Raw genomic sequence first — 12,232 nt, 5'->3', positions numbered from 1 at the left:
GGCTGTTACGAACTGGAAGAAAAATCATTGTCATCTTCTTTATCACCCCTAAATTCAGCAGTTTCCCTTGCTTTTCTTCAAAGTCAGACTACCACCAGGTCTTTCTTCGGTGTTAGTTTCAGAGCTTTCACCTTTTAAAACAGGTTCTGACCATTTTTCTCAGGTTTCAATTCCTGATCTCCTTTTTCTTCCTTGACTGCAGGTTTTTTAATGTCCAAGTCCCTGAAAAAGTTGTCAGCTAACCAAACATCTGAATTGTTATGAAGGACAATTGAATTCACTCCATCCTGTTTAAATGCAGGATATTTTTTCTGCTGTATAATGCCTTCTTTAGCTGCTTTAAGAACTTTATTGAAATTGTTTTGATTTTTTAGCTGATAGTTTGATAGTCCTTTTCATTCTGTTTACATATTCTCTGAATCTCCTTCTGTTTCTCCATATTCCACTGAACTCGAGATTTGTCCAACTGCATTTTGGTAAAAGTTTCCATTTGTTCTTTCTGAAGTTCTAACTTACATTCAAGCACATTTATTCATTCCTGCAGCTCTATAGCATTAACACTGAACTCAAATTATCCATTTTCCATCAAAGGATGCCTTTCCTTTGTCTCGTCCTTAGCCGTGAATATTACATCTGCTTTGCTATATCTTCACGGGATTTCCCTGCATTTTAATTTCATGCTGCTTTACAACTTCTCCAACTGTCATTTACTTTTCCTCCTCAGTTTGAGTCTCCAATATCCTTTTTAAAACTAGCAAGCTGAGTTGTTGACCCTTTCAACATATCTTCAGACAGAACATTAATTTTAACATCAGGTTTTCAAAAAACAGTTGCTTTTTTTCAAGGCACTCAAATTTCCCTGTAAAGCTTCAGTTACAGCAGCCGCAGCAGTTTCCCAAAGCTACTGGAGACAGAAATACTGCATCCCCAGCCAAGTCTTTTCCCAACAAGTGTTATGAACAATGTATCATTTTAAGTTGAATTTATATATATATTTGTGTGTTAAGAAAGGTAAAAATTGTTTCAGTTTCATTTAAGTTGTTTCTGAACCTTGGTGCCTGGCTGTCTGGATAGACTTGTGACTAAACATTTCAGGTCATTTGGGTTTGTTTGTATATATACATTTTTAATGGGGTCTTACAATACCTGAAGTTAAAGAGATGGGTTAAAGGGGGTTGAAAGTTCAGTGATTCCATAAAAACCAAAGTAGAAAGGCTTTACTAGTGCCTAGCGACAGCAATCCAGGGGCATGGACACAGAAAAGACAGGATTTGAGAGAAGGGGGTGTTCAGTGTGTGTGTCAGAGAGGGAAAACAGTGACTTGAAGCTCGCTGAGAAGAAAAGCTGCAAGGCTAGTGGGACAGTAGTTAATTGAATAATCAGTTATGGGACTCAGTAAAGTGACTAGTTTAGCAGAGGTGCTACTAGATGACTGAGTTAAGGGAACTCATTTGTTTGCTCTGCAATTCAAGAAACTGAGTTTAGAGTGCACTTTTTCAGCATCTTGGGGAGAGATGCGAGTTGGGCAAGAAGCATAAAGTGAATGCTCAGGAATCCACCAGAAGAAAATCGTTTGCAACTGTGCCAGTCCCAAGCATGAAGCCTTTGTGTCAAGCTAGTGGTAACACTGGTTTTATGTGTTTGTAAAGATATTGCTGGGGTAATGGAATAGTGGGAATCTAAATAGTTATCCTGTGTCTGTATTGAGATCTTTCTAACTTTTTTGTCCGGTCTAATCTAGTTCACTTTTCTTGTTTTAATAAATACTTTATTCTTTGCATTAAAAGTTCATCAGCAGACTTTTGCGAATTTGTTCAATAACTTCCCTCCACGGTTTCTAAAAAAATAAAAGTTAGGATCTATCAAGCCAGGTTTCAATCTAGATCTTACTTGTCCATTATTAACAACAGCTGGGATCAGAACACAAGAAACTTGCCCCTTCCACAGGTAAATTAGGAATGACCCCCACAGTGACAAGACCATTAATGCAGTCACATTTTAAAATAACCTTATACAAAGGAATGGGTAAACTATTTCCATCAGTAGCTAATATCAACACCTCTTTACTCAGCAAGCTTTGTGAAGAGTTTCATTCCACCTGCCAGCATAATTGTCTGTGTTGCTCCTGTATTCTAAGAATAACAATTGACTTGCCCACCCTTAGCAGAAAACTTTTATATTTTCCTGTACCCTGATTTGCCCCATCAGTAAACACAGGAGAATCTATTGGCTTGTCACAAACTTTACCCACTACAACAGTATTTTCTGGAAGGAAACTGTGCAACTGTACCAATGCTACAGGCTTGTTTTTCCACTTCCAACATTCTGTCTTTACATGTCCTCTTTTATGACAAAAATGACAAGCCAAACATCGAATCAAACATATCCTCTGGACATTCTCTTTTAGTAACCTGAGGAGTGCCGGTCTTTTAACCCTGGCCTTCTTCCTCACTAGACCTTGGCCTTCTACCTCACTAGAACCAGATTAATTTTCACTCACCCCTATCTCTCCAGTTTCTTTTTTAGTTTCTAAACTGGACCTGTTACTAATATGTTTCTGAGTCGGTTTGTAATCATCTGCCATTTCTATAGCAATCTTTATTTCACAAACTTTACGTTCATCTAGGTGGGAATTTATTCCCAAATGGATACTATTTTTAAATTCTTCAACCAGAATCACTTCCCTAAGGTTCTCAAAGTCTTCTTCAACCATCATTGATCAATACCAGCTAAAAAAACACCATTGCCATCTCACTAGATAATTTCACAAAGATTTGACTCTGTTTTCTTTTCAAATTTCTAAATTTCTGTATGTAGGCTTCTGGTGCTAACTTATGGTTATTGAGAACAACATTCATTATTCTGTCATAGTCAGCTGATTGCCCTTCTGAAAGGGATGAGTATACCTCCAAAGCTTTCCCTATGAAAACACCTCTGTAGGAACACAGTCCAACCTTCTTTATGCCATTTCAGTTTTTCAGTAACTTTCTCAAATGAAAGAAGTACATTTCTTCTCCTTCCTTATTAAGCTTAGTTACCAAGTGAATATTCTTTGCCAAATCAAAAGTACAGAGTGTTGGCTCTGAGCCATCCTCACCAATGTAGGAGCTTTGAACCTTCCTTTTTCCAAATATCATTCAAGTTTTCACATTCTTCTTCATTTTCTAATTTTTCTCCTTTGAATTCAAGTTTATTCATTTTTCTTTCTCTTTCCTGTTCTTCTCTCCCTCTCCTTACAATTCAATGTTTTTCCTTTTCCTTCCAAATTTCATTCTCTTTTTCTAATTCAATTTTTGATCATTTCATCTGAATATTAGTAGGACCTTTTCTTCCTTTAGCTTCAAATGCTGAGCCACTATTTCAATAATCTCTGCTTTCCCAGCTCCTGATTTCAAGTCGACCCTTAATTCCTCTGCCACAGCTTTCAAATTAACCTTTGTTAACTGTTCCAAGGCACTAACAGACTAATTGTCTCTCTTCAAAATGGTTCAAGCATTAAAGGTAGTCATGTTGATTTCCACTAAATCCAGCAAAAGCAAATGTGAAATCTTGTCAGTTTAGGGACTGGAAAATTCCAGTGTACATACTTCTCCTATCATTGTTGAGATCCCAGACAAGTGCTACAATTGATCCCAATTTGTTACAATCCCTACAGAGTCTGATAACAATTTAAAAAGAAACATCCCCATAACCACAGTGGAAAGAAAACCATTGGACAATTTCAATTTTTAAAACTTATACTGTAACAAATCAACTAAAATCAACATAACTCAAACATTAATTAACAGGTAAATGACATTTCAAATAAAAAGGTAAATTTCACTTTAAATAGTCGATAGAACAAGATACACCTCACATAGTTACAAGCATTCACATTCTTCACAAACATATGTGGGACCACGTGCAATCTCACCCTTTCCAGCTCGGCCTTTGTTTTGTAGGATCTTTCACTTCCCATCCAACCATTTCAGTCCTTGCATTGCGTTCACCAGCAACTATTTCCATCTGAAGTCCCTGAACATGGTTACCACTGGCAAGGCACACATCTACGAAACCTTTCTCACTCGGGTCATGACAGTGCTGATGGCACAAAATCCCCAGAGATTCCCTTCTCTGGCCCCTTTAAATAGTCTGGTGGCATCTGGCACCACTTCAACCACAGTAATGGGTATTTGGGCATTGCCCAATCCACAATCTCTCGCTCTTCCTATCTTCGGTGTTCTGTATAACACACATAGTAGACCATGTCTGCTCTATTCCCAGAGACCTGTTTCAACACAAGGATCAATTTGAAGGCTGCCAAACAGAGGGAGCCTTGCCTATTCTCTCTTTGCACCATACCTAGGCTGCTGAATTGCCAGACTGAAAAACAGGCTGACTCCTCCCACTGAAACTTGCTTTCTATTTACCCTTTGCTTCTTAGTTGTTCATCCCCAAAGCAACCCCAGGTCACGTGGCATTTCTTGGAACTTAATGATGTCATAATCAGGAGGCCAATGGACCCTTTTTCAAAATATTCCCCAGCACATTTAATTGTTAAAATGCATCACACAAAAAGAAAATATATGTTTCCCAAAGCACATGGGTCATCACACTTGTCACTCAGGTTACTCTCTTACAACATTGGTGCGACTGCCCCTTTAAGCAGATATTTTCTGCCCTTTCCCTGAAGCTAGTATTTTCCCCATTACAACTCATTTATTTAAAAAAAATGCCTGCTAGCTGCTAGTCATTTGTTTCCTGGCTAGCTGGTGTTTGGGTTTCTAGTACAAATATACACCTGAAGTCAGGATGGAAGAAGATGATGCATAATTTACCCATCTGCTCCAAGCTGAATTTTCACTTTCCATTCATTTCTTCCCATATTCTTTTCCAAAAGAATTTACTTCCTTTTTAATCCAACTGTCATTCTTTTACACAAAACTACAATGCATATGTATGTGTAATTTAGAATGTTCTTATCCTATCAATCAAAGTTCATCATTTCTTTGAGCTGGCAGCACAATCAAAATCTTGTGGTTAAAGTAAAATCAATGACAAAATGACTGACATGTTTAGAAAAAGATGCCTGGAAAATGATTTGCTTTGAATCTTTCTATTGGGAAAACTACAGCCCGTTCAAATGAAAAATGATCTCAATGCTTCTCATCCTTTTGTGGCTGAGATTAATAATACTAGAAATCTCCTGTTGCAGCATGCCACCTTGATAGGATTCCGATACAGCATGATCTTGAATATTAAGCCCACTTTATTGCTCCTAAGAGGCATATTTATAAATAAATCTGTGCCATTATATAGAATATACAGCTTATTTCTATGTTTTGGAAGGGACATTTTCATTTGGTTATTTTATTTAGTATTCATTCACTCTGAAGTTCATCAAATGCAATTCTACAGCATTGCAAACCATATTTGTATAAGAAAGAAAGAATTGCATTCATATAGCCCCTTTCACTGCTTTACAGTGCTATATCGCACTTCATTGAAGTGCTGTTTTGAAGTTTAGTCACTGTTTTAATGCAATATTAATATTACACTGAGGAATGTGCACCATTGATTATGAATTGTAATAGATCCTTAGAAGTATAAAGAGGAATTAACAAAAGCTCATGAATTAATAAGGTACCTTTCTGAACAGCTTCAGCTCAATTATAAAAAGGAAAAAAAAAACAATGTTGTTTCTATCACTGAGAAATTTGTCAGTTGATCCAGCAAATCCTGTTAGAAATTGAAAGTCATCACTTCACATCAACTACAGAAGCCTGTGAAATCTCCACTTTTCAGTTTTCAAAACTAAGGAAATAAAGGATACCTGAAATAGTTTATCAGTTATTTATTAAAAACAAACCTGCTAACAGGCAACAATCATTCTATACTGTTATGTCAAGGAGACATGAAAGAAATCCAAACTGTGTACATCAGGCTTTATTTTTTTTCTATTTTAAAACGGACTTTCTGCTGAACCCAACTGCTGCAGTCACATGACCACAGGATTGGCGCTTTGTTCTGGAAGCTACTAACAGGAGTTACAAGAACAAAATAATCCTCCTCTCATCATTGTGGCACCGCACACCCAGTTGTAAGGACATTATAATCATGAAACCAGGGAACTCGGAGATCAAAACTCATTATTCCTGCAGAACTGTTAACGGACACATCTCATAATGTCCAGGTCCATTTCAAAAGGTGACCATTGAGGGGACAATGGACATCACTTACATCTTGATCAGCTTACCCCTCTAACAGAGTCACTGAGTCTGCCCAGACAAGGGCTTCCCAACCTAAGACCCTCAACATGGATGGTAACTCTTTCAAAAGCAAATGACTGGGACATTATCAGTCTTGAAACCAAAGCCAGTCCCAGACACTAGATAAACATCCCTTTTGAAATCACTGTGGAGAAGGAAGGTCACATGACTTGAGTAACCATTTTGAAATCACAACATTCCTTTGAGAACTGAGAAACTGTCAGTCTGCTGAATTACCAACTAATCGCACAGACCTACTGCAGGACTCCCAGCTGACCAAGCAGCTGATCACCATGTCTCAACTTCTCAAAGCCTGTTTGATTTTTAAAATTCTTTGATCATCGCCTGCCAAACAGTCTAAGCACAAAATATAAATGACTTGGATGAAGGGACTGAAGGAATGGTGGCTAAATTTGCTGACAACACGAAGATAGGTAGGAAAGTAACTTGTGAAGAGGACGTAAGGAGGCTACAAAGTGACATAGATAGGTGAAGTGAGTGGGCAAAGATCTGGCTAATGGAATATAATGTGGGCAAATGTGAAATTGTTCATTTTGGCAGGAAGAATGAAAAAGGAGCTTATTATGTAAATGGTGAGAGATTTCAGAGCTCTGAGATTCAGAGGGATCAGGGTGTCCTGGTGCATGAATCACAAAAGGTTAGTGTGCCGGTACAACAGGTAATTAGGAAAGCTTATAGAATGTTATCATTTATTGTGAGAGGAATTGATTACAAAAGTAGAGAGGTTATGCTACAATTATACAGGACATTGGTAAAACCACATCTGGAGTATTTTGTACAATACTGGTCTCCTTATTTAAAGAAAGATGTAAATGCATTAAAAGCAGTTCAGAGACTAATACCAGGAATGGGTGGGTTGTCTTATGAGGAAAGGCTGGACAGGTTAGGCTTGTATCCATTGGAATTTAGAAGAGTGAGAGGCAACGTAATTGAAACCTTTACGATCCTGAGGGGTCTGACAGGGTGGATGTGGCGAGGATGTTTCCTTTTGTAGGAGAATCTAAAACTAGGGGTCACTGTTTAAAAATAAGGGGGAACATTTTCCCCCCATTGGGGGGGGAAGTGCGGGAGCAGGCGCCGGTGGCCAGCCTTCCGATCGGTGCCCCCGGTCGGGGTGGGGGGGGGGGCGCTACCACTTTACGTGGGGCAGGCCAATTAAGGCCTGCCCAGTGTGACGTCCGCCAGGAAGCACTTTGCGCTCCGTGTGAGCAGGGGGGGGGAGATTCCCTCAGCCGGGAGTGCACTCTTTCACACATGCGTGCGAAAGAGCGCACAGATCTCCCTGATGCAAAGTGCTGCCTCAGAGAGATTGGCTCCAATTCAAAAGTTGACAGAAAGGCAATAAAAAAATTTCTCTGACATGCCTCCTCATGTGACACTGTTACATGAGTTGGGACATGTCCTTAACTTTTATTTAAACATTTGATAAACATTTAAAAGCCCTCATGAAACCTCATCCCGCCCATGGATGAGGTTTCATGCTTTTTCCTATGCCCGCTTGGGCTCCCAGCCTGCCCGCCAACCTTAAGGTTGAACGGGCAGGCCCATCAATCAAGTTACTAAGTTTTTTAATGGCCCTAATAGGCCATTGACAGTTAGGTGGGCGCGCAGCTGATTTGGCTGCGCACCCGCCGAACTGAAAGTCTAAATGACGCGGGGTGATGTCGGGACACACGCCCAACGTATCACCGTGTCATTTGATGTGTTGGCGAGTGAGCCCCGTCCCCGCTTACTGACCGGACAAACCTGCCCAAGGAGTCGCTCATTTAGGACAGGGCTGAGGAGAATTGTTTTCTCTGAAAGGGTTATGCGTCTTTGGAACTCTTCCTCAAAAGGCGGTGAAGGCAGAGCCTTTGAATATTTTTTGAGGTAGAGCTAGATAGATTCTTGATTAACAAGGGGGTGAAAGGTTATCAGGGGTAGGCAGGAATGTGGGGTTGAGGTTACATTCAGATCAGCCATGGTTTTCTTGAATGGCAGAGAAGTCTCGAGGAGCCGAGTGGCCTACTCCTGCTCCTACTTTGTATGCTTGTATGTATGTTCGCATGTAGAAATCCTATTGTGCTACATCATCATACATTTCAAGGATTTTCATTTTGCTGACTCCAACCAGGAACTCATTTGGACTGAAATCTGCCATGAAGAGTTGGACTTTTCCAGATTTTGGAATTCATTTGAACTAACATTCATTTTCTGTGGGTTTTTTTTACTGCTGTTAACCATGCTTGTAAAAACTCCCTCTTTTCAATTCCTGTGTGTGTGTGTGTGTAAGAGATTGCGAATGATCACCCCCTCCCCCCACCCCAGTTTACCTTCTGAGTTAATCATAAAGAAAGTTTGCTGCGTGTTACTTATAGAATTGGCCACCCAAACTGAGGGTTTGGGGAAACACACCACTGCCTACTTTAAAAATATTTCAAAACATCTCTGCTAATGAACAGACAGGGAAAGGATAAAGAAGTTCAGTTTGTCTCTCTCTTGTCCATAACAATACATGCCTTTGGTTGTCAGCCTTGGCTCGGTAATAGCGTTCCTGTCTCTAAATCAGAAGGTCATGGGTTCAAACCGCAAAAATTGCTTCCTTATATTATCTTAGAGAATATTTTCAAACACTTTCCCAACAGTGGAAGTAACGTGGTTCTGCACTTGCCCCCTTTATAAAAATGAGAGTCACATTTGCTATTTTTCAATTCTATGGAATTTGGTGAACCCGGAGAAATATCCACAAGAGAACTTGCAATTGTTTGAGCCAATTCATTCTTTACCCTGAGATGAAAGCTGCCTGAGGCTGGAACCTTAACTACCCTGAACTATAACAACCTTTTACCACTTTAAACCATACCTCCAATTCAGTCATTTCTCCCCCTTTTCTTTTGTGGACTGTTGAAAAATAATAGTTAAGCATTTCAACATGTCCGTCTTCTACACACTTCCTCGTGTTCTAAAACATGTTTTTCTAATTTTTTTATTCACTCATCAGATGTTGGCTTCGCTGGCTAGGCCAGCATTATTGCCCATCCCTAATTGCCCTTGAGAAGGTGGTGGTGAGCTGCCTTCCTGAACCACTGCAGTCCATGTGGTGTAGGTACAATCACAGTGCTGTTAAGGAGGGAGTTCCAGGATTTTGACCCAGTGACAGTTAGGATGGTGAGTGACTTGGAGGGGAACTTCCAGGTGGTGGTGTTCCCATGCATATGCTACCCTTGTCCTTCTAGATGGTAGGATCGTGGGTGTGGAAGGTGCTGTCTGAGGAGCCTTGGTGTGCATCCTTTAGATGGTACACACTGCTGCCACTGTGCATTGGTAGTGGAGGGAGTGAATCTTTGTAGATGGAGTGCCAATCAAATGGGTTGCTTTGTCCTGGATGGTGTCAAGCTTCTTGAGTGTTGTTGGAGCTGCACTGATCCAGGCAAGTGGAGAGTATTCCATCACACTCCTGACTCGTGCCTGGTAGATGGTGGACAGGCTTTGGGTAGTCAGGAGGTGAGATACTCGCCGAAGACTTCCTAACCTCAGACTTGCTCTTGTAGCCACAGTATTTGTATGGCTAGTCCAGTTCAGTTTCTTTTCAACAATAACCCCTAGGATGTTGATCATGGGGGAATCAGCGATGGTAATGCCATTGAATGTCCAAGGGCAATAGTTAGATTCTTTCTTGCTGGAGATGGTCATTGCCTGGCACTTGTGCAGCGCAAATGTTAGTTGCCACTTGTCAACCCAAGCCTGGATATTTTCCAGGTCTTGCTGCATTTGGACATGGACTGCTTCAGTATCTGAGGAGTCATGAATAGTGTGGAACATTGTGCAATCATCAGCGAACATCCCCACTTCTGACCTTATGACAGAAGGAAGGTCATTGATGAAACAGCTGAAGATGGCTGCGCCTAGAACACTACCCTGGTAAACTTGATCTCTTGGAACTGAGGAGATGATTGACGTCCAACAACCAGAACCATCTTCCTTTGTGCTAGGTATGACTCCAACCAGCAGAGAGTTTTCCCCCTGATTCCCGTTGACTTCAGTTTTGCTAGGGCTCCAAGATGCCACATTCGGCCTAATGCTGCTTTTATGTCAAAGGTAGTCACTCCCACCTCACTTCTGGAGTTCAGTTCTTTTGTCCATGTTTGAACCAAGGCTGCAATGAGGTCAGGAGCTGAATGACTCTGGCGGACCCCAAACTGAGTGTCAGTAAGTAGGTTATTGATAAGCAAGTGCCACTTGATAGCACTGTTGATGACCCCTTCCATTACTTTACTGATGATCGAGAGTAGACTGATGGGGCGGTAATTGACCAACTTGGATTTGTCCTGGTTTTTGTGTATAGGACATCCCTGGGCAATTTTTCACATAGCCGGATAGATGCCAGTGTTGAAGCTGTACTGGAACAGTTTGGCTAGGTGTGCATCAAGGTCTGGAGCACATGTCTTCAGTACTATTGCCAGAATATTGTCAGGGCCCATAGCCTTTGCAGTATTCAGTGCCTTCAGCCATTTCTCAATATCACGTGGAGTGAATCAATTTGGCTGAAGACTGGCATCCGTGATGCTGGGGACCGCCACAGGAGACCGAGATGGATCATTCACTCAGCATTTCTGGCTGAAGATTTTTGAAAATGCTTCAGTCTTTTCTTTTGCACTGCTGTGCTGGGCTCTACCATCATTGAGGATGGGGCTATTTGTGGAGCCTCCTCCTCCAGTGAGTTGTTTAATTGTCCACCACCATTCATGACTGGATGTGGCAACATTAAATCTGATCTGTTGATTGTGGGATTGCTTAGCTCTGTGTATAATGATCTTTGTAGTCCTGATCAGATTTGTGGCATTCCTCAGCCCGTCTTTATAGATTCTCCCAATAAGGTATTCATAAGCTCTCTCTTTCTCCTCTTTCACAGCTTTGTTACTGAGTCAAACTGGTCTAAACTATTTTATTTTGTTCCTCATCTATTCCAGAGATAAATTACTTCTGTATCTTCAAAGTTATCCCTTTGAAACTACTTCGCATCCCTTCAACATTTTTCCTTCCTATATCTCTTCCCATTTTACCATTCCTGTGCATACTCTCATGCCCTTAAAATCAACTGGTTTAACATTTAGCTTTTTAATTGGTCTCCTTTTATTTTCTACCCTCATGTTAACCCTGAATGTCTGAACATTGTGGTCACCGGATCCCATAGGCTCACTTACTTCTGCTTACTTATTTCCTCCTCACTTTTATTAGAGCTGAATCCAATTTTGCATTATTCCTTGTGAGTTCCTTGACATCATTTTAAATGAGTCCGTCACAATTTTAATAAATTCTGGCTCACATACTCTTTGTGCATTCCAGTCAATATCAGGAAGATTGACATCCTCCAGTATTACCACTGAAGACTTGGCACTCACCTGACTTAGCTTTCTCTCAAAACTATAACAGCAGCTACCAATCCCAAGCCCCCACTTTGCTTATTTGGTTTCTGTGGCATATTCTTATTATTTTTTCCTTTAACATCTTCCAATTCTATTCAGAGAGCTCAGTGCCGCTCTCAGCATTTGACTCCACTGTGTCAGAATCACATCTATTTAAAGTGGAATTTTCTTTTTTAAAATATGGAAGAACATTGTATTATTTGGCCATTTGGAGGCTGCCCGAGTGTTTTTTTAAAATGCGTCATTCATAAGTTCACCTTGGAACTGTCAACAAGCAGGCCTCTTCCAAGAAATCACCTGAGCCATATGGTACTTGAGAAGGAGTTGTTTGTTTGTTTTGAACTGCAAAGGTCTTTAATTAGTGAGAAGTTGGAAGACAAAATCACATAGCAGGGGCAAACCTTAAGTTGAATCTATGGTTTTGCTTTCAGTCCTGTTGGGGAAAGGCTGAGAACTGACCAGCTCACTCTCCCCCCGCTCCCTCTCTGCTTTGTGAAGCCGTGTGTGGTTCTTGGCCTATAGCCAGATAATCCTCAACTGAGTGTAGTTTGTCTGCAT

The 12,232-nt window shown here is 40.6% G+C and overlaps 1 protein-coding gene across 2 annotated transcripts in view; it reads right to left on the bottom strand.

Annotated features, from left to right (window-relative positions):
* gucy1a2 (guanylate cyclase 1, soluble, alpha 2) overlaps positions 1-12,232 on the bottom strand; it is a 266,554-nt gene that overhangs the window by 50,183 nt on the left and 204,139 nt on the right. The gene's annotated exons all lie outside the window — the stretch shown is intronic.

This window comes from Cetorhinus maximus, chromosome 7 (assembly GCF_964194155.1).
Source record: "Cetorhinus maximus chromosome 7, sCetMax3.hap1.1, whole genome shotgun sequence".
NCBI classification, from domain to species: Eukaryota; Metazoa; Chordata; class Chondrichthyes; order Lamniformes; family Cetorhinidae; genus Cetorhinus; species Cetorhinus maximus.
This window is presented reverse-complemented; position numbering and strand designations above follow the sequence as displayed.